This window comes from Lissotriton helveticus, chromosome 5_1 (genome assembly GCF_964261635.1).
Source record: "Lissotriton helveticus chromosome 5_1, aLisHel1.1, whole genome shotgun sequence".
Classification (NCBI taxonomy): Eukaryota; Metazoa; Chordata; class Amphibia; order Caudata; family Salamandridae; genus Lissotriton; species Lissotriton helveticus.
This window is the reverse complement of record NC_136065.1, coordinates 585,294,258-585,319,711: the sequence shown is the minus strand read 5'-3', so window position 1 is coordinate 585,319,711 and position 25,454 is coordinate 585,294,258. Positions and strand designations below refer to the sequence as shown.

General features: G+C 45.1%; 1 pseudogene; it reads right to left on the bottom strand.

Moving 5' to 3' along the window:
• LOC144753281 (uncharacterized) overlaps positions 1-25,454 on the bottom strand; it is a 190,486-nt pseudogene that overhangs the window by 31,633 nt on the left and 133,399 nt on the right.

Genomic DNA, 25,454 nt, shown 5'->3' with positions numbered 1-25,454 from the left:
TCTTGGTACAGTGTCAGACCAGTGCCACTGGGAACTCTGAATGAGATGGGCAACCGTTATCAGACACCATATATAGTGGCTGGGGCATGGCCAGCTAACCTCAGAGCAGAGGTATGAAACTCAAGTGTCCATTAGGCAAAGACTGCAGAACAGAGTAAGAAGGTCAATGTCCTCACATACAAATCTATGCACGCCAATAAAACCCAGCAACTGTGACTACTAAATAGGCATACAGCACTTACCTCTATCCCTTGTGACCACACACTGAAGTTCCCAAAACTAGGCAACACTCAACAAGGGGTGTGCCAAGAGTGCAGTAGTGCTGGAAACTAGAGATGCTGGAGGCGCTGTGCACCCCCAGACAGCCTCAATGGAGTTTACTTTGAAAAATAAAACTCCTTTGATGTTTTAAGAGATGTGCATCGTTATTTTAAAAAACAGACTGTCAAATGTCAGATGGCTTCTTCTGATGATCAGCTGCTGATAACTCTTTTCAGTAAGTATTTACTTTTGCTTTCTTTGACTCAAACAATGGAGTCATTTTGTAATTTCATTCAAGTGACACTCTTGCCAAAAGGGTTAGGGAAAATATGAATACAAGGCTAAGCCTGCAGGTGGTTTTAAGCCCCCATAAAAATAATAATATATGCATAGTTATGTTATGTTATGGTATTTGTATTGCACATGGCTGCCCCAGCACAGGGGCATCCCAGTGCTAAAGTTGATCACAAAGTGAGGAGACAAAATTAACAGTTGGAGAAAAGTCATGTCTTTACCAGCCTTCTGAAGGTCAGGTGATCAGGGTTGCTACGGATGTGGAGAGGGAGTGAGTTACAAAGGGTGGGAGCCAACAGCTTGAAGGATCGACCACCCGCTCTGACACTCCTTATCCGAGGGACTCTGGCCAGGAGCAGATCTGCTGAGTGCAGCACTCGTGTGGGTGCATAGTAAGAACATAAATCACTCAAGTTTCTTGGGCTGAAGCCCAAAAGAATCTTATGAGTGATACACAGCGTTTTGAAGCACACTCTCTGTTGTAGAGGTAGCCAATGTAAGCGGCAGAAGAGTTTGGAGACATGTCAGTGTTTCGGAGTAGCGAAGATAGCTCGGGCTGCAGCGTTCTGAACGTTCTGCTACCATTTGATCACTGGTTTATTGGCACCCAGAAATAGCATGTTGCAATAGTCCAATCTGGCCAGGATGGATGATTGGATGACCAGCTGCTGAGTTTAAGAATCAAAGAGACCTAGTATTCGGTTTCAGGCCACGAAACAGTCAGAAACATTACCCTGCCACTGTTTGGCATGTGCCTCAAAGAAGAGATCTTTATCCATCATTATTCCTAAATTCTTCACCACAGGTTTGGTATGGGGGGCACTCCAAGAGCTGGAGGCCACCACTCATTGCCCCAGAGATGGGAATCCCTGCCTACCAGAAGGATCTCGGATTTAGCTGAATTTAGCTGCAAATAATTAGCAGCCATCCACTCCGAGATGGCTGTTAGATCCTCTTTAAATTTTGCAGAGTCCTGGCTGGGATTGTTGGAGAAGGCAATCACCAGCTGGGTGCCATCTGCGTATGACACCAGGGAGATGCCCCAGACTTTGGCCAGCAGAGCCAACTGTCTCATAGTTTTCAAACTACATTTTTCACAGATTGCAAACATTACGAGCAACACTGAAAGACATTGAGTTCATTAAAAGAAAATACAGTATGTCAGGAGCTAATTCATCACCCCATAAATACAGCTGTGGTGAGATATTTTTCAAGTGTGGTATAGCTACCTGTTGTTGAGTTGCACATCTCGAAACGAGGGAGACCATTTTATTAAATATGTTTCCCTGTAATTGATGCACAACTCAGAATTTTGTAGTATTTCCTCATATATTGTCTGGCAGTTTTGACCTAACAAAAGTTGTATTAAGAAAAAGTATGGTATTTCAGCACATGTTGGAATCATGATCCAAGTGCAAATTTCTGGACAGTAACCTACACCGCATATTTTGTTATATATGTGCTCCAACCATTTAACTGCAAGCTACTACATTATTGCACAAAACAGGATTCCCTCATTTAGTATACTAGCTCTTTAAATAAAAATGTTTGCAGCCCGATGTTTTTAGAGAGGTGATGAGGCTGGACAGCACCTCACTCTCAAAACTGTTTTTGCACCAATGATAGATATCTAATTGATTGAGGACAGGTTCAAAGCTCATGTGGAAGCATCAAATCTATTAGATTCTCAAACCACCTAAGACTCAAGAAGATGATTAACGTTTCATAGTTACGGGATAGGTCAAACATGGTGTTCCAGAAGTAGCGACATTTTGGATGGGAACATCTGTGCAGTTTGATCATTAGATTAGATTTAGATTGCAGTGTTTGGGCTAGTGGAGTTGAAGATTATGGCGGCTCACCACTCTAGGGCTTTATAAAGTAGATCTTTTAGCTTTACACCCTGAGGAACTGGAAAACCCAGAGATTGCCACCGTCCCTTTGACCTGAAGGAGAGGACTGGAAATCCCCTGCATATGCTGGGGCAACTGATGCAGGCAGCAAGCAGACACACCACCCATTACTTACTCAGTAGCAGTTACCACCATTAGTTGAAGCTTGGACTATCCTGTGAGAGCTTGGAAGCATACTAATAGCAGGAAAAAAGTTGGCAGGAGGGGCTAATGTCTGTTTTTGACCAGATGATAGTAGAGGTCAAAGCTCTACAAAAAATGCAATAAGTTGATGCACAAAAGAAAAGTCTTAACCTGCAGCACAATCTGAGAATACACAACTCCCACTGAGGGTGTTTTGTTTAAACAACATATAGTCATATTGAGAATCTTCTCAAATAGACTCATACACATACTTATAGATATTTGTTTTTAACTAGAGCACAAATAGCCAATTAGAGACACAGCAATTGCTGTGTGGCTTTCCCCTCCAATCACTAACCTTTATCTTACCAGATCCTCCACTCTCTCCCTTCTGTCCTTTTTGTCCCAGTGCTCCTTGGTCTCCTTTTTGGCCTGGTGATCCATTTGCACCTTTTGCACCTATTGGACCTGTTGCTCCAGTTGAACCTTTAGGCTCCACTGCCCCAAAGGCCATGTTAATCCAGTTGAGCCTTTAGGGCCCGCTGCTCCCATTGGTCCTGGAGATCCAGATGATCCTTTTGGATCCGCTGGCCCAGTTCCTCCAGGTGGTCCTGCTTCTCCTTTTGTTCCTGCTACTCCAGTTGGTCCCATTGGTCCTGCTGAGCCCATAGAGCCTTTTGGGCCCATTGGCCCTATTGAACCAATTGAACCATTTTTCCCTGCTGTTACAGGTGAACCTGGGGATCTAGTTGAACCTTTTTGTCCCACAGCTCCTGTAGCCCCTGCTGGCCCAGGTAGGCCAATTGATCCTTTTTGGCCCATTGACCCTGTTGACCCTGGTGGTCCAGCTGAACCTTTTGGACCTACTTGTCCCATTGGTCCTGTTTCTCCTATGGTCCTGCTGGACCCGTTGGACCAATCAATCCTTTTGGCCCAATCAAGCCTTGTTCTCCATTGGGGCCTGTGGGTCCAGTTGATCCAGCTGGTCCTATTGGTCCCACTTTTCCTGGTGGGCCCTGCAGGCCCCTCAATCCTTGCAATCCTAAAAGTAAAATAAATGAGAACTAGATATTATTTAATTTCAGTAGTTATTTAATCAATACATTCATAATTTATAAAAGTTCGGAATTAGTCTTTACACGTAATTACTGAGAAAGTGTTTGGTGGATTTGTGCATGTCCACCAGATGTTATTTAGTCTGAGAAATTGCAACAGTGCAATGTGAAGCACTACATAACAAACAATGTATTGCTATTATTATTATTATTATTATTTTTATTATTGTTATCACGGTTACTATTAGTGTTATTCTTATTATTCTTATTAATATTATTGTAATCATCATCATCATTAACATTACAAATGCTTAATGTGGATTAATTACTACATTTACAAATCCAAAGATCTATGACAACTTTACACAATAGACTTTTTCAATGGGGGGGGAGTAGGGCACCATTATTTTTGAAGGGGGTTCCTTAAGAGAAGTGCACAATATGTGCAGGTGTTTGATGATGCGCACCTGCACTCTTAATTGGGTACTGGGACCTATAGAGTGAAAGGTAGAAAAGGGAGAAAGGGGGTGAAAAGGAGCCTACAAAAGTAGGAGAATGTGGTAGGAGTTTGAGGTGAAGTGAGAAAGTGCCTTAATATGGAATCAAAGAGTTGATAGCCTTGGTATCTGCACCATGCCATTTGGCATTCCTGGTGTCAGGGTCCTAAGAAAACGTTGAGTACCTGCACTTATGTTTTTTTTTTTACATATGATGAAAGAGATATGGTGTGCATTGGTTGCAGAAGGCGGACACCAGCAATTATATTTTGGATAGAGAACAAGCAGGAAATCAGATTTGTTGGCATTGGGTGGAGGAAATCAGGACTGATGTGCATGGGAGGCAGAGCAGGAAACAAGGTGTGTTGAATATATGGACAGAAAGCCAGGTATATTTTGAATTTTTAAATATTGAATATCTATTTTACTTTTTCGGTTCTCGAAATTGGAACCAGGCTGTTAGACCTGGCACCTTGGCGTGAGTCTCCCTTCCACTTTTTTGCTGATGTGCCTCATGTGTTTTGCTGGTGTTAGCTGCTCAGAGCACTGTGCCACTGCCAATCAGTGCCACAGTGCAAGTGCTCCCTATGAAAAGTGTATACATTGATTGGTTTCCATGATTGGCTTATTTGGTTTACTGTCAGTCCCCAGTAAAGTGCACCAGGAGTGCCAGGGCTTGTAAATACAAATGCTGCTGGTGGGTTTGCAGCACTGGTTGTGCCACCCACAGAAGCGGCCTAGTAAAAGGTGTCTCGGGTCTGCCTTTGCAGAACCTGGGTGCAGTCTGGTACTGTCATGCTGGCTGGGCAAGTGCACCCACTTGCCAGCCCCTAAACCTTCCCTTTACTAACCCTGGGCGTAGTAGGAGTAGTGGGGCTACGCGAAGCTACGTGAAGTGGGCAAGAAACTACGACCACCTACGCACTTCGCGTAGCCCCACTACGCGCCACCCGCCTCCCTCCCGCCCTCCCTAAATACTTAAATTACCTTTTAAAAATTAATAAAAACCACTTACCTTGTACGCTGCGTCCCCCGTGAGAAATGCACATGCGCGGGCGGCCGCGCATGCGCATTAGTATCCAAGACGGCGGCGCGATTACGAGAGGGGGCCCCGGGGGATGCAGCGTACAAGGTAAGTGGTTTTTATTCATTTTTAAAAGGTAATTTAAGTATTTAGGGAGGGCGGGAGGGAGGCGGGTGGCGGGCAACTTCGCTACGCCCACGGGGTGGGCGTAGTGTTGCCTGCTACGCCTACTGCGCAAAGGGCGAAGTTGGCAACACTACGCCCACTCCGTGGGCGTAGCGAAGTACTTAGCCCAGGGTTACCCTTTACTTCATGTGAGTCACCCCTAAGGTAGGCCCAAGGGCAGGGTGCATTGTAAGCATAAGGTAGGACAAGCCCAGATGTGTGTGGCATGTCCTAATAGTGAATTACAGCCATTTTCGTTGTTCACTATTGTAAGGCTACCTGTTCTCATAGGCCAGAATGGGCTGCTGGAATTATTACACTCTATAATCCCAGAAGGCTCAGGGAACATGGTAGAAAGTCAAGTTTAGTATGCCTGAACTCAGAATATTAAAATACTTATTTTAGTAAAGTTTATTTTAATATCCTGTGTTTGCAAATGCTAATTTTAGAAAGTTAGCATTTGCTTGCCTGACCATTTCAGCCCGCCTCTGCGAGGATGTGTATCTGCTGTCTGGGTTCTGTGAGTGACAGGGCTGGGCGATTCCAGGAGACAGTCTGGGCTGCCAGGTGGTGAATAGAGGGATTACCCCCAGGATAGGTGGGAGGAGTGCCCTTGGCTCTGAATAGGGCTGTGCTCTGCCACCACAATGCTGGCTCCAACTCCTGTGGAGCGTCTGATGTCTCTGCCCTGCACCCTGAAAGAAGAAGCCAGAGTCACCAAAACTGGGCTGAACCAGGCTCAGGCCCCCTGGCCTGAGGAACAAAGGATTTTCAGTATAAATGTAGGAGCCCTGCTCCTAAGAAACTAGATCCCGTTTGTGCCAAGAAGAAATTCTGCCCGAAGAGAAGGACTTGGGAAAGCTGCATGGAGGACTACTGTCTCTAGCCTGAGAGACTGGCCTGTGGTGGATGCTGCAAGAAGGAGAGGAGAAAAGACTGAGAAAGACTTTATTTATTTCAACTTGTGCAATCTCTGAAGCTGATCTCCAAGGGCTTGCATGTGAGTCTGCACCCTGAACTGCACCCCAGGAACATTGGGCACCACCCCACTGAAAGAAAAGCTGCTGATGGTGCTGCCTGTCCCTGCAGCGCTGACCGAGGAAAGCTGAGTGTGCTGTGCCCCATCGTCACACACTCTGAAGAGCCTGGGCACCCCTGTCCCGCCGAGCAACGCGACTTCTGCCTGATCGCGCCGCAGTTTGCAAAGTAAGGACCAGCCCCGCCTGGCCCGAGCAACGTGACTGTTGCCCCTCCGAGCCGTAGCTCGCAACGTAAGAAAAGCCCCGTCCGGTCCGAACACCGCGACCCTGTGGCCCCCGAGCCGTAGCTCGCAAAGTAAAGACTGACTTTTGCCCTTGCTCGCTTCCCCCGTGTGGCGTCCTGCTGAACGCGCCCCGCTGCTGCTGTTCTAAACGTATCTGGGACCCTATTTAAATATTCCCGATTCATGCCCCTATGTGGTTATAACAAATCATATCCTTATAAAGGCATAAGAATCATACTCATATTAAGTCATAGCCAATGCAGTCCAAATACGGCAAGGCTACTCCCATAGACTCCTAGAAAGCACAACGCGTTCTTAAACAAACCAAGCCTCCAGCAGCCCAGGATTTCCCCCTGCTTCTGTATTGATTTGTCCTAGAACTCCTGGAGTCCTGAAAGAACTGCGAGTTCTTAGTGACGTCTTATGTCCGACCTTACGTCAAACTCGGCACCTTCCAGGTATAAATATACCAGCATCTGCTCTAGCAAAACACGCGGTGGTTTGGAGCAGATCAGCTATCTACTTGCCCGACGCCCTGCTGTGGCAAGTGCCGAAGGAAGCCAACCCTCCCATTGACGCACTGAGAGAGACGCTGTCTTTTCTCCTGCCGAGAAATCCAGCTCCAGTGTTTCCCAGTCACCCTTGCGGGTTGCTGGGAGATCGAGTCCTGAGAGAGAGATACAAGACCTCCTTAATTCTATAAACAAGGTACGGAGCTGGTTAGACCCGTAGAGAATTCTTGATTCAGATTCTTGGCAAAAACTATCTTAACTCAAACTGCAGCTCACTTACTCCTTCCCACGTACTAGGCTTAGGTTAGGTACACCGGGGTAGGCGTATCTTAGAAGCACCAGTTGAGTATGTTTAGTCATGGTTTTATCTATGTATATATTTTATCTATTTTAAACACCGTATGGCTTAGAGACCATACCATGCTTTTACATTATTATTTCATAATACTCCTTTTACTGTATGCACTTTACTTTATGACAAGTATTGCAATTGTGGCAACTCACTTCTCTTGCATGAGAAAGAAGACTGTTCAATAAATAACCTCTTTTATTGATAACATCCGTCTCTCTATTTCTCTGAGCTTCTGGTGAAACTAAGCATGCACGATTGACTGAGTAAAATAGTTATCTATTGTTTCCGCGACTCTGGAGGTATACTCCTTATTCTGGAGGGAGCAAAGTTGTCATGTTTATGCGGTTGTCAGAAACGAATCCCTTCTTGTCTATTCAGGAAAGTTAACACCTTCTTGTTTACTCGAGAAAGTTTCTAATGACCTCTGAGCTAGCTGGCATTCATAATTAAGTCTAACATATTCAATAGAGACCTAGTCGACCTAAGTCCTACGTCTAATCTATCGTTTATGTTATTCCAATGCGCAGAGCCTATTGGGAATATAGGAACTACACTACATGGCGCCCAACGTTTGGTAAGGCAATAATTTAACGCTAGATACTAGAGTAACTCAGTCGTGCTTTTCACACAGATCCCTTTTTCCCGTAAAATACTCCAATAGACGTCTGGAGTGGGTGAAAGGTTAATATCCGCCAAAACTTAGTAGGATGAGAATCCTATGTATTAGTTTTTGGTTTAGTCAACGTTGAAGGATACAGTGTTCCAAAATATTGTGCACCTAAACTTTGTCTCCTTGAAACTTGCTCTGCAAAAAACTTTCAGTCATGAATATGACGGAAAGTGACGACGAAAGGGAGAGAGCTAGAATAGCAGCTCAAGTAGCGGAGGACACAAGTCTCCAACATGATGACCCGAATGCTATAATCATCCCGGTAAATATAAGGAAAACCATAACTATAAAACTTATAGAAAATGGAGTATCACCAAGAGGTGGTACAGTCATATTTGTGGTAGAGGCCCATGAATATCGGCAGACAGAGGTGTTCTATTCCTGGATACATATTCCAGCAGCAAATGCTGTGACACACGAGTTCCACTACTACAAAATAGAGGAATCTCCAACGGAATACGTTCCTTTCGAGGACATTGAAATTCCACTAACTTACCAAGAGCATGACCTCTGGTTTAATGGCGCCCTAAAACATCAAAATCACATTACCAGGCTTGGTCCACTAGGTAGACCAGGAGCCACATGGCCGGTTCTAGCCAGCTATACACCACATCCTGACATTGAAGGAATGTCAGACCAAGAACTTTTAGTTCAGCTAAAACAATTAATTAAAATACATAGATAATTGGTCCAATATGTCATGCGGACCTTAACAATCCAACTAGCAATAAGAATTCCACAGCACACCCCTCACCAGGGGAACACAAATAAAATTACACCACAGACTATACAATCAGTCATTGGCAAATTACCCGCAAAACGGAAACAAATTCCGTTCTGGTTAGCTCAAAAAATTACTCAAATAGAGGCAGTATTTCCTGATACTACACCTCATGAAAAACACAGAATTCTGATAATCTGTCTACCAATGGGGATCGCACCACATGTGGAGGACTGTGACACTTGGGAAACAGTCTTTGCTTCGATATACACAAAAACCCATGGTGTTCCGTCTATGGCGGTTATAGCAGACGTACTAAGACAGATTCAAAATGAATACGGTCCAGAGCCTTCTTTAAATCTAGATATGAAATTACTGAAAGACTTTAAGCAAGTCTTGGCTATACTACTAGCCAACATAAAAGGAAAAGCAGCATCTGTGACGATCCGCCAAAAATTGAAAGAAACAGATATAGCAGAAAAACCTTTTGAACTTGCCAGGATAATTGAAAAATCCTATGAAGAATTAGGTTGAGATAGTTTGGGTGGGAAACCACTAAAACCACAACTAACTGAAAATCCTGAAAAGAGCTTTATTAAGAATAATCTCATTACTCCAAAAAAGACGTGGGAGGGTAATAAACAAACCACTCCCAGAGAAAAACAGTTCCAGTCCAGAGGAAGGTCTCCCCAACGGAGATATAGATCTCCAGAATGGGGGGGCAGGTCTCCACAACGGGAGCCCTCTGAAAAAAGATACAACCTTAGAAATAGGGATAATTTAAGAAAACCTGACAGATATCAAGATAATGATACACGTCCCTCTCGATCTTTTCAGACTTCCTCACAGAAATCAGAAAGAAGAGGACGGTCAGAACATAAAGAAGAGCGTGCCACGTCCAAAGACAAGGAACCTGCTCATCAAAGTAAAAAATTACAATTTCCCAAAAAGAAGGTAGCCAGTATTAAAATAAAACATGCCGAGGATTCTGAGGACACAACTCAAGAACGGAGAATGGGCCCAGACAATGCTAGACAGCGCAGCAGAAGTGACCATAGCTCGCAAGATCCTGATGAATCTTCTGGAGACAGTGGACACGAATGAATACATTCAAGTGGAAACTGCAGACACCAGAGTTAGTGTGCCACATAAATTATATGAAATAACATTACGTATAGAGGGGGACAAAATTAGAAAAATAAGAGGTCTCTTTTGGGAGAACCTATCTAAAGGCTATGATATCCTGCTAGTAGAGAAAGACTGGCCACCAGAGTTTGTCAGGGAGTGCCCACATGGCGAAGAAATGATTATGCCTGCCTTCTCAAATCACATTCCAATTCATAAAAAATACACATATGCTAGAAAATGGGCATTGGCCCAAGCCCCTGTATTATATAAAAATCATGTAGGATAGGACGAGTATTCTCCTCACCATAAAATTCAGTTAAAACATCAACCTACTGCACAGAGCCAGTATCCTGTTAAGCAAGAAGCTAAAAAACAAGTCAGGGAGATCTTAGATCAACTTGAATATGACGGGGTGATTGAAACATGCACCTCACAAATGAACAATCCTTTGTTTCCTGTCTCCAAGTCAGACGATTCATAACGTCTAGTTTTGGACTACAGACACCTAAACTCTTGTTGCAAAACATTTGCAGTACAAAACTCACACAGTGCAGCACTAATGAATAATATCGTGCGCAAAAAATATAAAACAACATTAGATATTTCAAATGGTTTCTTCTGTCAAAACATAGCACCAGAAAGCAGGTATTTGACCACTTTCTCAAGTATGGGGGCCCAAGGCAATTCTGTCGTCTCCCCCAGGGAGTCAAGAACAGCCCAGGATTATTTTCAGCCAGGGTAACAGAATTACTACAAAAGTATGATGATGAGGCATTATATTATGTCGATGAAATCTATCTTACAGACGATGACCTGGAGACACACTTGAAAAGAGTGAACACCATAATACTTGGGTTCGCATCTGAAGGGTACAAATTCAACTTTAAAAAGTCACGAATTGCCCACCTCACTGTCCTATTTTTAGGATATGAGTTATCAAGTGAAGGCAAAAGCCTAGAAGACAACTTCTTAGGGAAGTGTGCAGTACTCCAAGCTCCAAAAACGCTGAAAAATTTACAATCAATTCTAGGTTTCCTGAATTTCAGAAGAACTTACATTCTAAATTATGCAGAGAGGGTTAAACCCCTCTACGAATTAATAAAACCTGATTTCAAACCGATCAATTGGACTCAGAAACACACAAATATTTTAAGATCAATACAAACAGACATGTTAACTAAAACAAAACTGCAAACACGCGCAAACGAACGCAACCTTGTAATCCGAGTCATCCCAGGAAGATGCGGATTTACGTACCTGACCTCTAATGAGAGAGAAACGGTACCAATAGCTTATAAATCACACTTGTACACACAAGCTGAAATGAAATGCAGTTCTACTGAAAAAATTCTGACTGCGGTCCAAACTGCTGTAGCAAAAGAAAGAGCCCTAGCCCAAGGGAAGAGCATATCTGTTTTAACAGCAGTATCAGCCCTTGAGGCAGTAACAAGACCAAGGATTCCAAATGCTATGGCATTAGATCCAAAATGGATACAATGGGAAAATTCTCTTGCTGCAACAGACGTGATGCACGCATTTGATCCCAAAATGAAAAAGCTAGAACATCGAGAATACGAACATGAATGTCCTCTGTCAATCGAAATTATGCCTCTCGAACAGTACACCTGTGTAATCTACACGGACAGATTTGCACAACACTACATTGTGGATAAAAAAGTTTACAATGCAGCATGCGCGATTGTTAAAGGTCGCTGGCGCTTATGTAAATTCAGACCGATGGTCACTAAAATGGAATCACTCAGAAACTGTACAGCTCAGCAAGCTGAACTTCGAGCTTTAAAGATGGCGCTTGAAAATGCTGATCGCGAATTCCCCACACTAATAGTGTGCGATTCGTATTATTGCGTCCACTCTTACAATAATTTTATGTGGACCTGGATTGAAAACGGTTACAAAGATTAGACAGGTGTCACAATAAAGCATAAAAAACTATGAGAACAAGTAGTTCTTTTACAGAAAGAACTACGAAAGACTCACGTGATACATACGCAGAGTCTTCGACGTGATGACGTTCACGTTGCAGGGAATTCATTGGCTAACAGAGCCAGAACGGCAGCTGTTCAACCGGCTTCCGTAGCTACAAAAAAGCGTTCTAAAAAAACAGATAGATGGCAAAACCGTGCTGGCAGTAAAAGCCTCATTAAAAGGCAACTATGCAGCATTACCTCTCAATATCCACTCAACAATACATACATAATTGATGCGAACTCCGTTCCTTTGGCTCGAATCCCTGGAGTGGGGGACAGAGTAATTCCAAACATGGACCGGAGGGCTTACTTGATTCAAGAAGCACACATGGGAATGGGTCTGAGGCACCAAGAGATCTTGAAATCTCTAACAGAATTGCAATCACAATACTGGTGGCCGTTGATGAGCGTGCAAATTTATAACTTTTCAATGGATTGTCAGGACTGCAACAGAGATCGCAGTTGTGAACCGGACCAGATACCAGCCGAGACACCTCTATTAGACAGCATTAGGCTATCTACACGCAGACATCCACACGGAAAAATGCTATCCCATAAATATTAAGACGAGATTCATTTAGATGTGGCCCCAGCGCTCGGCTGACGCCAGAACTGTTATAAAAGATTTGAGAGTCTTTATCGGCACATATGCAATTGGCATGCTACATTCTGACCAGGGTCCTGAGTTTTGCACTCGAGCTTACAAGGAGGCCATGGCCAGCTTGGGCATTGCATTGCGGTACTCTAGTCCATTCCATCCCGAGGGAAATGCGTTAGTGGAAAGAAAAAACCATGACATAAAGCAATCTATAACAGCGAGGGTATTAGGTTCGGGTGATGGGTGGGTCAAACATCTAATAAGTGTCCAACGTAGTCTTAATAATCTTCCAAGATATTCTCTGGGTGGAATCACTCCGTATGAACTTTTGTTTGGTACTAGAATGATAATCGAAGACCTCGATAGTCATACTTCAGTAGTGGAACAAAAAACCTTTGATATCAAAGATCGTTTTAGCTGTTTTACAGGACTTAAATGAAACAAGAAGAAGTCTAAGTAACACAAAGCTAAAGCCAACGGCCACTGAATAAAAACCACCTGTCCCAGCAAGACCTGTCTGGATTCCAAAGATTGGGGATCTGGTCAGAGAAAAGATTGCGGTGAAGAAGGAATTTGGGCCTTCTTACAGAAAAGCAGTACCTGTCTTAGCTATCAGCGGAACAAGATCAGTAGTACTACTGCCCCTTGCTGGTAAAGAAGAGAACAGAGTTGTATCAATCGACCTGGTAAAAAAACACAATCATGTGGCCAATAATAAGTAGTAGGCCCAGTTGACTCCCAAGATGTAGCAGAAGACCAAACCTTGCTACAATCCAAGAGGTTCAAACTGAGAGACTGTTCAAGGGGTGGGGAGCGCACCAGACACGCCCAGACAAAATTACCTCTTAGCATGATGGTACATGAAGTTCATTCTTTCTCGCTCAATTCAAAGTGTTCGTAGCCAGTGCGGTGTTATCAGTTTCAGTTCGTATCCCTAGACACGTGTTTCATGATTCTTCACTCATCAGTAGGGAAAAAGCAAAGTTCATAGGTAGTAGTGCGTGCTGCCTTGTCTCTCAGGACCAGTTCCACTCACAGCATGAAGGTGCAGGCTCCCGAGCTCGTCAGCTCACAAAATTTAAACAGTTCAAGGGGTGGGGAGCGCAACAGACACGCCCAAACAAAATTACCTCTTAGCATGATGGTACATGAAGTTCATTCTTTCTCGCTCAATTCAAAGTGTTCGTAGCCAGTGCTGTGATATCAGTTTCAGTTCGTATCCCTAGACACGTGTTTCGTGATTCTTCACTCATCAGTAGGGAAAAAGCAAAGTTGATAGGTAGTAGTGCGTGCTGCCTTGTCTCTCAGGACCAGTTCCACTCACAGCATGAAGGTGCAGGCTCCCGAGCTCGTCAGCTCACAAAATTTAAACAGTTCAAGGGGTGGGGAGCGCACCAGACACGCCCAAACAAAATTACCTCTTAGCATGATGGTACATGAAGTTCATTCTTTCTCGCTCAATTCAAAGTGTTCGTAGCCAGTGCGGTGTTATCAGTTTCAGTTCGTATCCCTAGACACGTGTTTCGTGATTCTTCACTCATCAGTAGGGAAAAAGCAAAGTTCATAGGTAGTAGTGCGTGCTGCCTTGTCTCTCAGGACCAGTTCCACTCACAGCATGAAGGTGCAGGCTCCCGAGCTCGTCAGCTCACAAAATTTAAACAGTTCAAGGGGTGGGGAGCGCAACAGACACGCCCAAACAAAATTACCTCTTAGCATGATGGTACATGAAGTTCATTCTTTATCGCTCAATTCAAAGTGTTCGTAGCCAGTGCTGTGTTATCAGTTTCAGTTCGTATCCCTAGATACGTGTTTCGTGATTCTTCACTCATCAGTAGGGAAAAAGCAAAGTTCATAGGTTGTAGTGCGTGCTGCCTTGTCTCTCAGGACCAGTTCCACTCACAGCATGAAGGTGCAGGCTCCCGAGCTCGTCAGCTCACAAAATTTAAACAGTTCAAGGGGTGGGGAGCGCACCAGACACGCCCAAACAAAATTACCTCTTAGCATGATGGTACATGAAGTTCATTCTTTCTCGCTCAATTCAAAGTGTTCGTAGCCAGTGTGGTGTTATCAGTTTCAGTTCGTATCCCTAGACACGTGTTTCGTGATTCTTCACTCATCAGTAGGGAAAAAGCAAAGTTCATAGGTTGTAGTGCGTGCTGCCTTGTCTCTCAGGACCAGTTCCACTCACAGCATGAAGGTGCAGGCTCCCGAGCTCGTCAGCTCACAAAATTTAAACAGTTCAAGGGGTGGGGAGCGCACCAGACACGCCCAAACGAAATTACCTCTTAGCATGATGGTACATGAAGTTCATTCTTTCTCGCTCAATTCAAAGTGTTCGGAGCCAGTGCTGTGTTATCAGTTTCAGTTCGTATCCCTAGACACGTGTTTCGTGATTCTTCACTCATCAGTAGGGAAAAAGCAAAGTTCATAGGTTGTAGTGCGTGCTGCCTTGTCTCTCAGGACCAGTTCCACTCACAGCATGAAGGTGCAGGCTCCCGAGCTCGTCAGCTCACAAAATGTAAACAGTTCAAGGGGTGGAGAGCGCACCAGACACGCCCCAATGAAATTACCTCTTAGCATGATGGTACATGAAGTTCATTATTTCTCGCTCAATTCAAAGTGTTCGTAGCCAGTGCTGTATTATCAGTTTCAGTTCGTATCCCTAGACACTTGTTTCGTGATTCTTCACTCATCAGTAGGGAAAAAGCAAAGTTCATAGGTTGTAGTGCGTGCTGCCTTGTCTCTCAGGACCAGTTCCACTCACAGCATGAAGGTGCAGGCTCCCGAGCTCGTCAGCTCACAAAATTTAAACAGTTCAAGGGGTGGAGAGCGCACCAGACACGCCCCAACGAAATTACCTCTTAGCATGATGGTACATGAAGTTCATTCTTTCTCGCTCAATTCAAAGTGTTCGTAGCCAGTGCTGTGTTATCAGTTTCAGTTCGTATCCCTAGACACGTGTTTCGTGATTCTTCACTCATCAGTAGGGAAAAAGCAAAGTTCATAGGTTGTAGTGCGTGCTGCCTTGTCTCTCAGGACCAGTTCCACTCACAGCATGAAGGTGCAGGCTCCCGAGCTCGTCAGCTCACAAAATTTAAACAGTTCAAGGGGTGGGGAGCGCACCAGACACGCCCAAACGAAATTACCTCTTAGCATGATGGTACATGAAGTTCATTCTTTCTCGCTCAATTCAAAGTGTTCGTAGCCAGTGCTGTGTTATCAGTTTCAGTTCGTATCCCTAGACACGTGTTTCGTGATTCTTCACTCATCAGTAGGGAAAAAGCAAAGTTCATAGGTTGTAGTGCGTGCTGCCTTGTCTCTCAGGACCAGTTCCACTCACAGCATGAAGGTGCAGGCTCCCGAGCTCGTCAGCTCACAAAATTTAAACAGTTCAAGGGGTGGAGAGCGCACCAGACACGCCCCAATGAAATTACCTCTTAGCATGATGGTACATGAAGTTCATTATTTCTCGCTCAATTCAAAGTGTTCGTAGCCAGTGCTGTATTATCAGTTTCAGTTCGTATCCCTAGACACTTGTTTCGTGATTCTTCACTCATCAGTGGGGAAAAAGCAAAGTTCATAGGTTGTAGTGCGTGCTGCCTTGTCTCTCAGGACCAGTTCCACTCACAGCATGAAGGTGCAGGCTCCCGAGCTCGTCAGCTCACAAAATTTAAACAGTTCAAGGGGTGGAGAGCGCACCAGACACGCCCCAACGAAATTACCTCTTAGCATGATGGTACATGAAGTTCATTATTTCTCGCTCAATTCAAAGTGTTCGTAGCCAGTGCTGTGTTATCAGTTTCAGTTCGTATCCCTAGACACGTGTTTCGTGATTCTTCACTCATCAGTAGGGAAAAAGCAAAGTTCATAGGTTGTAGTGCGTGCTGCCTTGTCTCTCAGGACCAGTTCCACTCACAGCATGAAGGTGCAGGCTCCCGAGCTCGTCAGCTCACAAAATTTAAACAGTTCAAGGGGTGGGGAGCGCACCAGACACACCCAAACAAAATTACCTCTTAGCATGATGGTACATGAAGTTCATTCTTTCTCGCTCAATTCAAAGTGTTCGTAGCCAGTGCGGTGTTATCAGTTTCAGTTCGTATCCCTAGACACGTGTTTCGTGATTCTTCACTCATCAGTAGGGAAAAAGCAAAGTTCATAGGTTGTAGTGCGTGCTTCCTTGTCTCTCAGGACCAGTTCCACTCACAGCATGAAGGTGCAGGCTCCCGAGCTCGTCAGCTCACAAAATTTAAACAGTTCAAGGGGTGGGGAGCGCATCAGACACGCCCAAACAAAATTACCTCTTAGCATGATGGTACATGAAGTTCATTCTTTCTCGCTCAATTCAAAGTGTTCGTAGCCAGTGCGGTGTTATCAGTTTCAGTTCGTATCCCTAGACACGTGTTTCGTGATTCTTCACTCATCAGTAGGGAAAAAGCAAAGTTCATAGGTTGTAGTGCGTGCTGCCTTGTCTCTCAGGACCAGTTCCACTCACAGCATGAAGGTGCAGGCTCCCGAGCTCGTCAGCTCACAAAATTTAAACAGTTCAAGGGGTGGAGAGAGCACCAGACACGCCCCAACGAAATTACCTCTTAGCATGATGGTACATGAAGTTCATTATTTCTCGCTCAATTCAAAGTGTTCGTAGCCAGTGCTGTGTTATCAGTTTCAGTTCGTATCCCTAGACACGTGTTTCGTGATTCTTCACTCATCAGTAGGGAAAAAGCAAAGTTCATAGGTTGTAGTGCGTGCTGCCTTGTCTCTCAGGACCAGTTCCACTCACAGCATGAAGGTGCAGGCTCCCGAGCTCGTCAGCTCACAAAATTTAAACAGTTCAAGGGGTGGGGAGCGCAACAGACACGCCCAAACAAAATTACCTCTTAGCATGATGGTACATGAAGTTCATTCTTTCTCGCTCAATTCAAAGTGTTCGTAGCCAGTGCTGTGTTATCAGTTTCAGTTCGTATCCCTAGACACGTGTTTCGTGATTCTTCACTCATCAGTAGGGAAAAAGCAAAGTTCATAGGTTGTAGTGCGTGCTGCCTTGTCTCTCAGGACCAGTTCCACTCACAGCATGAAGGTGCAGGCTCCCGAGCTCGTCAGCTCACAAAATTTAAACAGTTCAAGGGGTGGGGAGCGCACCAGACACGCCCAAACAAAATTACCTCTTAGCATGATGGTACATGAAGTTCATTCTTTCTCGCTCAATTCAAAGTGTTCGTAGCCAGTGCGGTGTTATCAGTTTCAGTTCGTATCCCTAGACACGTGTTTCGTGATTCTTCACTCATCAGTAGGGAAAAAGCAAAGTTCATAGGTTGTAGTGCGTGCTGCCTTGTCTCTCAGGACCAGTTCCACTCACAGCATGAAGGTGCAGGCTCCCGAACTCGTCAGCTCACAAAATTTAAACAGTTCAAGGGGTGGGGAGCGCAACAGACACGCCCAAACAAAATTACCTCTTAGCATGATGGTACATGAAGTTCATTCTTTATCGCTCAATTCAAAGTGTTCGTAGCCAGTGCTGTGTTATCAGTTTCAGTTCGTATCCCTAGATAGGTGTTTCGTGATTCTTCACTCATCAGTAGGGAAAAAGCAAAGTTCATAGGTTGTAGTGCGTGCTGCCTTGTCTCTCAGGACCAGTTCCACTCACAGCATGAAGGTGCAGGCTCCCGAGCTCGTCAGCTCACAAAATTTAAACAGTTCAAGGGGTGGGGAGTGCACCAGACACGCCCAAACAAAATTACCTCTTAGCATGATGGTACATGAAGTTCATTCTTTCTCGCTCAATTCAAAGTGTTCGTAGCCAGTGCGGTGTTATCAGTTTCAGTTCGTATCCCTAGACACGTGTTTCGTGATTCTTCACTCATCAGTAGGGAAAAAGCAAAGTTCATAGGTTGTAGTGCGTGCTGCCTTGTCTCTCAGGACCAGTTCCACTCACAGCATGAAGGTGCAGGCTCCCGAGCTCGTCAGCTCACAAAATTTAAACAGTTCAAGGGGTGAGGAGCGCACCAGACACGCCCAAACAAAATTACCTCTTAGCATGATGGTACATGAAGTTCATTCTTTCTCGCTCAATTCAAAGTGTTCGTAGCCAGTGCTGTGTTATCAGTTTCAGTTCGTATCCCTAGACAGCATGAAGCTGTGAGTGGAACTGGTCCTGAGAGACAAGGCAGCACGCACTACAACCTATGTACTTTGCTTTTTCCCTACTGATGAGTGAAGAATCACGAAACACGTGTCTAGGGATACGAACTGAAACTGATAACACAGCACTGGCTACGAACACTTTGAATTGAGCGAGAAAGAATGAACTTCATGTACCATCATGCTAAGAGGTAATTTCGTTTGGGCGTGTCTGGTGCGCTCCCCACCCCTTGAACTGTTTAAATTTTGTGAGCTGACGAGCTTGGGAGCCTGCACCTTCATGCTGTGAGTGGAACTGGTCCTGAGAGACAAGGCAGCACGCACTACAACCTATGAACTTTGCTTTTTCCCTACTGATGAGTGAAAAATCACGAAACACGTGTCTAGGGATACGAACTGAAACTGATAACACAGCACTGGCTACTAACACTTTGAATTGAGCGAGAAAGAATGAACTTCATGTACCATCATGCTAAGAGGTAATTTCGTTTCGGCGTGTCTGGTGCGCTCCCCACCCCTTGAACTGTTTAAATTTTGTGAGCTGACGAGCTCGGGAGCCTGCACCTTCATGCTGTGAGTGGAACTGGTCCTGAGAGACAAGGCAGCACGCACTACAACCTATGAACTTTGCTTTTTCCCTACTGATGAGTGAAGAATCACGAAGCACGTGTCTAGGGATACGAACTGAAACTGATAACACAGCACTGGCTACGAACACTTTGAATTGAGCGAGAAAGAATGAACTTCATGTACCATCATGCTAAGAGGTAATTTCGTTTGGGCGTGTCTGGTGCGCTCCCCACTCCTTGAACTGTTTAAATTTTGTGAGCTGACGAGCTCGGGAGCCTGCACCTTCATGCTGTGAGTGGAACTGGTCCTGAGAGACAAGGCAGCACGCACTACAACCTATGAACTTTGCTTTTTCCCTACTGATGAGTGCAGAATCACGAAACACGTGTCTAGGGATACGAACTGAAACTGATAACACAACACTGGCTACGAACACTTTGAATTGAGCGAGAAAGAATGAACTTCATGTACCATCATGCTAAGAGGTAATTTCGTTTGGGCGTGTCTGGTGCGCTCCCCACCCCTTGAACTGTTTACATTTTGTGAGCTGATGAGCTCGGAGCCGGCGCCTTCATGCTGTGAGTGGAACTGATCCTGAGAGACAAGGCAGCACGCACTACAACCTATGAACTTTGCTTTTTCCCTACTGATGAGTGCAGAATCACGAAACACGTGTCTAGGGATACGAACTGAAACTGATAACACAGCACTGGCTACGAACACTTTGAATTGAGCGAGAAAGAATGAACGTCATGTACCATCATGCTAAGAGGTAATTTCGTTTGGGCGTGTCTGGTGCGCTCCCCACCCCTTGAACTGTTCAAACTGAGAGACTAATCACATTTGATAAACCTGCAGTGAATAAAAAAGGACTATGCAACAAAGCCATGGAACTTGTGCCTCTTGAAACCCAACCTGCAACAGTTCGTCAAGAAACACCAATCTACAATGATGTAGCCTCTGACTATACAAATGCAAAGATTAATGAAAATCCGGAAGCAATTCCAACAATTGACAGAACTGCATCTGGCTACTTCATCAATTTCGATGACTTTTCTGAAGATCCAAGTGAACATGAAGAAAAGCCAGCAAATAAAACTTCATGTACCATCATGCTAAGAGGTAATTTCGTTTGGGCGTGTCTGGTGCACTCCCCACCCCTTGAACTGTTTAAATTTTGTGAGCTGACGAGCTCGGGAGCCTGCACCTTCATGCTGTGAGTGGAACTGGTCCTGAGAGACAAGGCAGCACGCACTACAACCTATGAACTTTGCTTTTTCCCTACTGATGAGTGAAGAATCACGAAGCACGTGTCTAGGGATACGAACTGAAACTGATAACACAGCACTGGCTACGAACACTTTGAATTGAGCGAGAAAGAATGAACTTCATGTACCATCATGCTAAGAGGTAATTTCGTTTGGGCGTGTCTGGTGCGCTCCCCACCCCTTGAACTGTTTAAATTTTGTGAGCTGACGAGCTCGGGAGCCTGCACCTTCATGCTGTGAGTGGAACTGGTCCTGAGAGACAAGGCAGCACGCACTACAACCTATGAACTTTGCTTTTTCCCTACTGATGAGTGCAGAATCACGAAACACGTGTCTAGGGATACGAACTGAAACTGATAACACAGCACTGGCTATGAACACTTTGAATTGAGCGAGAAAGAATGAACTTCATGTACCATCATGCTAAGAGGTAATTTCGTTTGGGCGTGTCTGGTGCGCTCCCCACCCCTTGAACTGTTTACATTTTGTGAGCTGATGAGCTCGGAGCCAGCACCTTCATGCTGTGAGTGGAACTGGTCCTGAGAGACAAGGCAGCACGCACTACAACCTATGAACTTTGCTTTTTCCCTACTGATGAGTGAAGAATCACGAAACACGTGTCTAGGGATACGAACTGAAACTGATAACACAGCACTGGCTACGAACACTTTGAATTGAGCGAGAAAGAATGAACGTCATGTACCATCATGCTAAGAGGTAATTTCGTTTGGGCGTGTCTGGTGCGCTCCCCACCCCTTGAACTGTTTAAATTTTGTGAGCTGACGAGCTCGGGAGCCTGCACCTTCATGCTATGAGTGGAACTGGTCCTGAGAGACAAGGCAGCACGCACTACAACCTATGAACTTTGCTTTTTCCCTACTGATGAGTGAAGAATCACGAAACACGTGTCTAGGGATACGAACTGAAACTGATAACACAGCACTGGCTACAAACACTTTGAATTGAGCGAGAAAGAATGAACTTCATGTACCATCATGCTAAGAGGGAATTTCATTTCGGCGTGTCTGGTGCGCTCCCCACCCCTTGAACTGTTTAAATTTTGTGAGCTGACGAGCTCGGGAGCCTGCACCTTCATGCTGTGAGTGGAACTGGTCCTGAGAGACAAGGCAGCACGCACTACAACCTATGAACTTTGCTTTTTCCCTACTGATGAGTGAAGATTCACGAAACACGTGTCTAGGGAAACGAACTTAAACAGATAACACAGCACTGGCTACGAACACTTTGAATTGAGCGAGAAAGAATGAACTTCATGTACCATCATGCTAAGAGGTAATTTCGTTTGGGCGTGTCTGGTGCGCTCCCCACCCCTTGAACTGTTTAAATTTTGTGAGCTGACGAGCTCGGGAGCATGCACCTTCATGCTGTGAGTGGAACTGGTCCTGAGAGACAAGGCAGCACGCACTACAACCTATGAACTTTGCTTTTTCCCTACTGATGAGTGAAGAATCACGAAACACGTGTCTAGGGATACGAACTGAAACTGATAACACAGCACTGGCTACGAACACTTTGAATTGAGCGAGAAAGAATGAACTTCATGTACCATCATGCTAAGAGGTAATTTCGTTTGGGCGTGTCTGGTGCGCTCCCCACCCCTTGAACTGTTTAAATTTTGTGAGCTGACGAGCTCGGGAGCCTGCACCTTCATGCTGTGAGTGGAACTGGTCCTGAGAGACAAGGCAGCACGCACTACAACCTATGAACCTTGCTTTTTCCCTACTGATGAGTGAAGAATCACGAAACACGTGTCTAGGGATACGAACTGAAACTGATAACACAGCACTGGCTACGAACACTTTGAATTGAGCGAGAAAGAATGAACTTCATGTACCATCATGCTAAGAGCTAATTTCGTTTGGGCGTGTCTGGTGCGCTCCCCACCCCTTGAACTGTTTAAATTTTGTGAGCTGACGAGCTCGGGAGCCTGCACCTTCATGCTGTGAGTGGAACTGGTCCTGAGAGACAAGGCAGCATGCACTACAACCTATGAACTTTGCTTTTTCCCTACTGATGAGTGAAGAATCACGAAACACGTGTCTAGGGATACGAACTGAAACTGATAACACAGCACTGGCTATGAACACTTTAAATTGAGCGAGAAAGAATGAACTTCATGTACCATCATGCTAAGAGGTAATTTCATTTGGGCGTGTCTGGTGCGCTCCCCACCCCTTGAACTGTTTACATTTTGTGAGCTGACGAGCTCGGGAGCCTGCACCTTCATGCTGTGAGTGGAACTGGTCCTGAGAGACAAGGCAGCACGCACTACAACCTATGAACTTTGCTTTTTCCCTACTGATGAGTGAAGAATCACGAAACACGTGTCTAGGGATACGAACTGAAACTGATAACACAGCACTGGCTACGAACACTTTGAATTGAGCGAGAAAGTATGTACTTCATGTACCATCATGCTAAGAGGTAATTTCGTTTGGGCGTGTCTGGTGCGCTCCCCACCCCTTGAACTGTTTAAATTTTGTGAGCTGACGAGCTCGGGAGCCTGCACCTTCATGCTGTGAGTGGAACTGGTCCTGAGAGACAAGGCAGCGTGCACTACAACCTATGAACTTTGCTTTTTCCCTACTGATGAGTGAAGAATCACGAAACACGTGTCTAGGGATACGAACTGAAACTGATAACACAGCACTGGCTACGAACACTTTGAATTGAGCGAGAAAGAATGAACTTCATGTACCATCATGCTAAGAGGTAATTTCGTTTGGGCGTGTCTGGTGCGCTCCCCACCCCTTGAACTGTTTAAATTTTGTGAGCTGACGAGCTCGGGAGCCTGCACCTTCATGCTGTGAGTGGAACTGGTCCTGAGAGACAAGGCAGCACGCACTACAACCTATGAATTTGCTTTTTCCCTACTGATGAGTGAAGAATCACGAAACACGTGTCTAGGGATACGAACTGAAACTGATAACACAGCACTGGCTACGAACACTTTGAATTGAGCGAGAAAGAATGAACTTCATGTAGCATCATGCTAAGAGGTAATTTCGTTTGGGCGTGTCTGGTGCGCTCCCCACCCCTTGAACTGTTTAAATTTTGTGAGCTGACGAGCTCGGGAGCCTGCACCTTCATGCTGTGAGTGGAACTGGTCCTGAGAGACAAGGCAGCACGCACTACAACCTATGAACTTTGCTTTTTCCCTACTGATGAGTGAAGAATAACGAAACACGTGTCTAGGGATACGAACTGAAACTGATAACACAGCACTGGCTACGAACACTTTGAATTGAGCGAGAAAGAATGAACTTCATGTACCATCATGCTAAGAGGTAATTTCGTTTGGGCGTGTCTGGTGCACTCCCCACCCCTGGAACTGTTTAAATTTTGTGAGCTGACGAGCTCGGGAGCCTGCACCTTCATGCTGTGAGTGGAACTGGTCCTGAGAGACAAGGCAGCACGCACTACAACCTATGAACTTTGCTTTTTCCCTACTGATGAGTGAAGAATCACGAAACACGTGTCTAGGGATACGAACTGAAACTGATAACACAGCACTGGCTGCGAACACTTTGAATTGAGCGAGAAAGAATGAACTTCATGTACCATCATGCTAAGAGGTAATTTCGTTTGGGCGTGTCTGGTGCGCTCCCCACCCCTTGAACTGTTTAAATTTTGTGAGCTGACGAGCTCGGGAGCCTGCACCTTCATGCTGTGAGTGGAACTGGTCCTGAGAGACAAGGCAGCACGCACTACAACCTATGAACTTTGCTTTTTCCCTACTGATGAGTGAAGAATCACGAAACACGCGTCTAGGGATACAAACTGAAACTGATAACACAGCACTGGCTACGAACACTTTGAATTGAGCGAGAAAGAATGAACTTCATGTACCATCATGCTAAGAGGTAATTTCGTTTGGGCGTGTCTGGTGCGCTCCCCACCCCTTGAACTGTTTAACGTTTGTGAGCTGACGAGCTCGGGAGCCTGCACCTTCTTGCTGTGAGTGGAACTGGTCCTGAGAGACAAGGCAGCACGCACTACAACCTATGAACTTTGCTTTTTCCCTACTGATGAGTGAAGAATCACGAAACACGTGTCTAGGGATACGAACTGAAACTGATAACACAGCACTGGCTACGAACACTTTGAATTGAGCGAGAAAGAATGTACTTCATGTACCATCATGCTAATAGGTAATTTCATTTGGGCGTGTCTGGTGCGCTCCCCACCCCTTGAACTGTTTAAATTTTGTGAGCTGACGAGCTCGGGAGCCTGCACCTTCATGCTGTGAGTGGAACTGGTCCTGAGAGACAAGGCAGCGCGCACTACAACCTATGAACTTTGCTTTTTCCCTACTGATGAGTGAAGAATCACGAAACACGTGTCTAGGGATACGAACTGAAACTGATAACACAGCACTGGCTACGAACACTTTGAATTGAGCGAGAAAGAATGAACTTCATGTACCATCATGCTAAGAGGTAATTTCGTTTGGGCGTGTCTGGTGCGCTCCCCACCCCTTGAACTGTTTAAATTTTGTGAGCTGACGAGCTCGGGAGCCTGCACCTTCATGCTGTGAGTGGAACTGGTCCTGAGAGACAAGGCAGCACGCACTACAACCTATGAATTTGCTTTTTCCCTACTGATGAGTGAAGAATCACGAAACACGTGTCTAGGGATACGAACTGAAACTGATAACACAGCACTGGCTACGAACACTTTGAATTGAGCGAGAAAGAATTAACTTCATGTACCATCATGCTAAGAGGTAATTTCGTTTGGGCGTGTCTGGTGCGCTCCCCACCCCTTGAACTGTTTAAATTTTGTGAGCTGACGAGCTCGGGAGCCTGCACCTTCATGCTGTGAGTGGAACTGGTCCTGAGAGACAAGGCAGCACGCACTACAACCTATGAACTTTGCTTTTTCCCTACTGA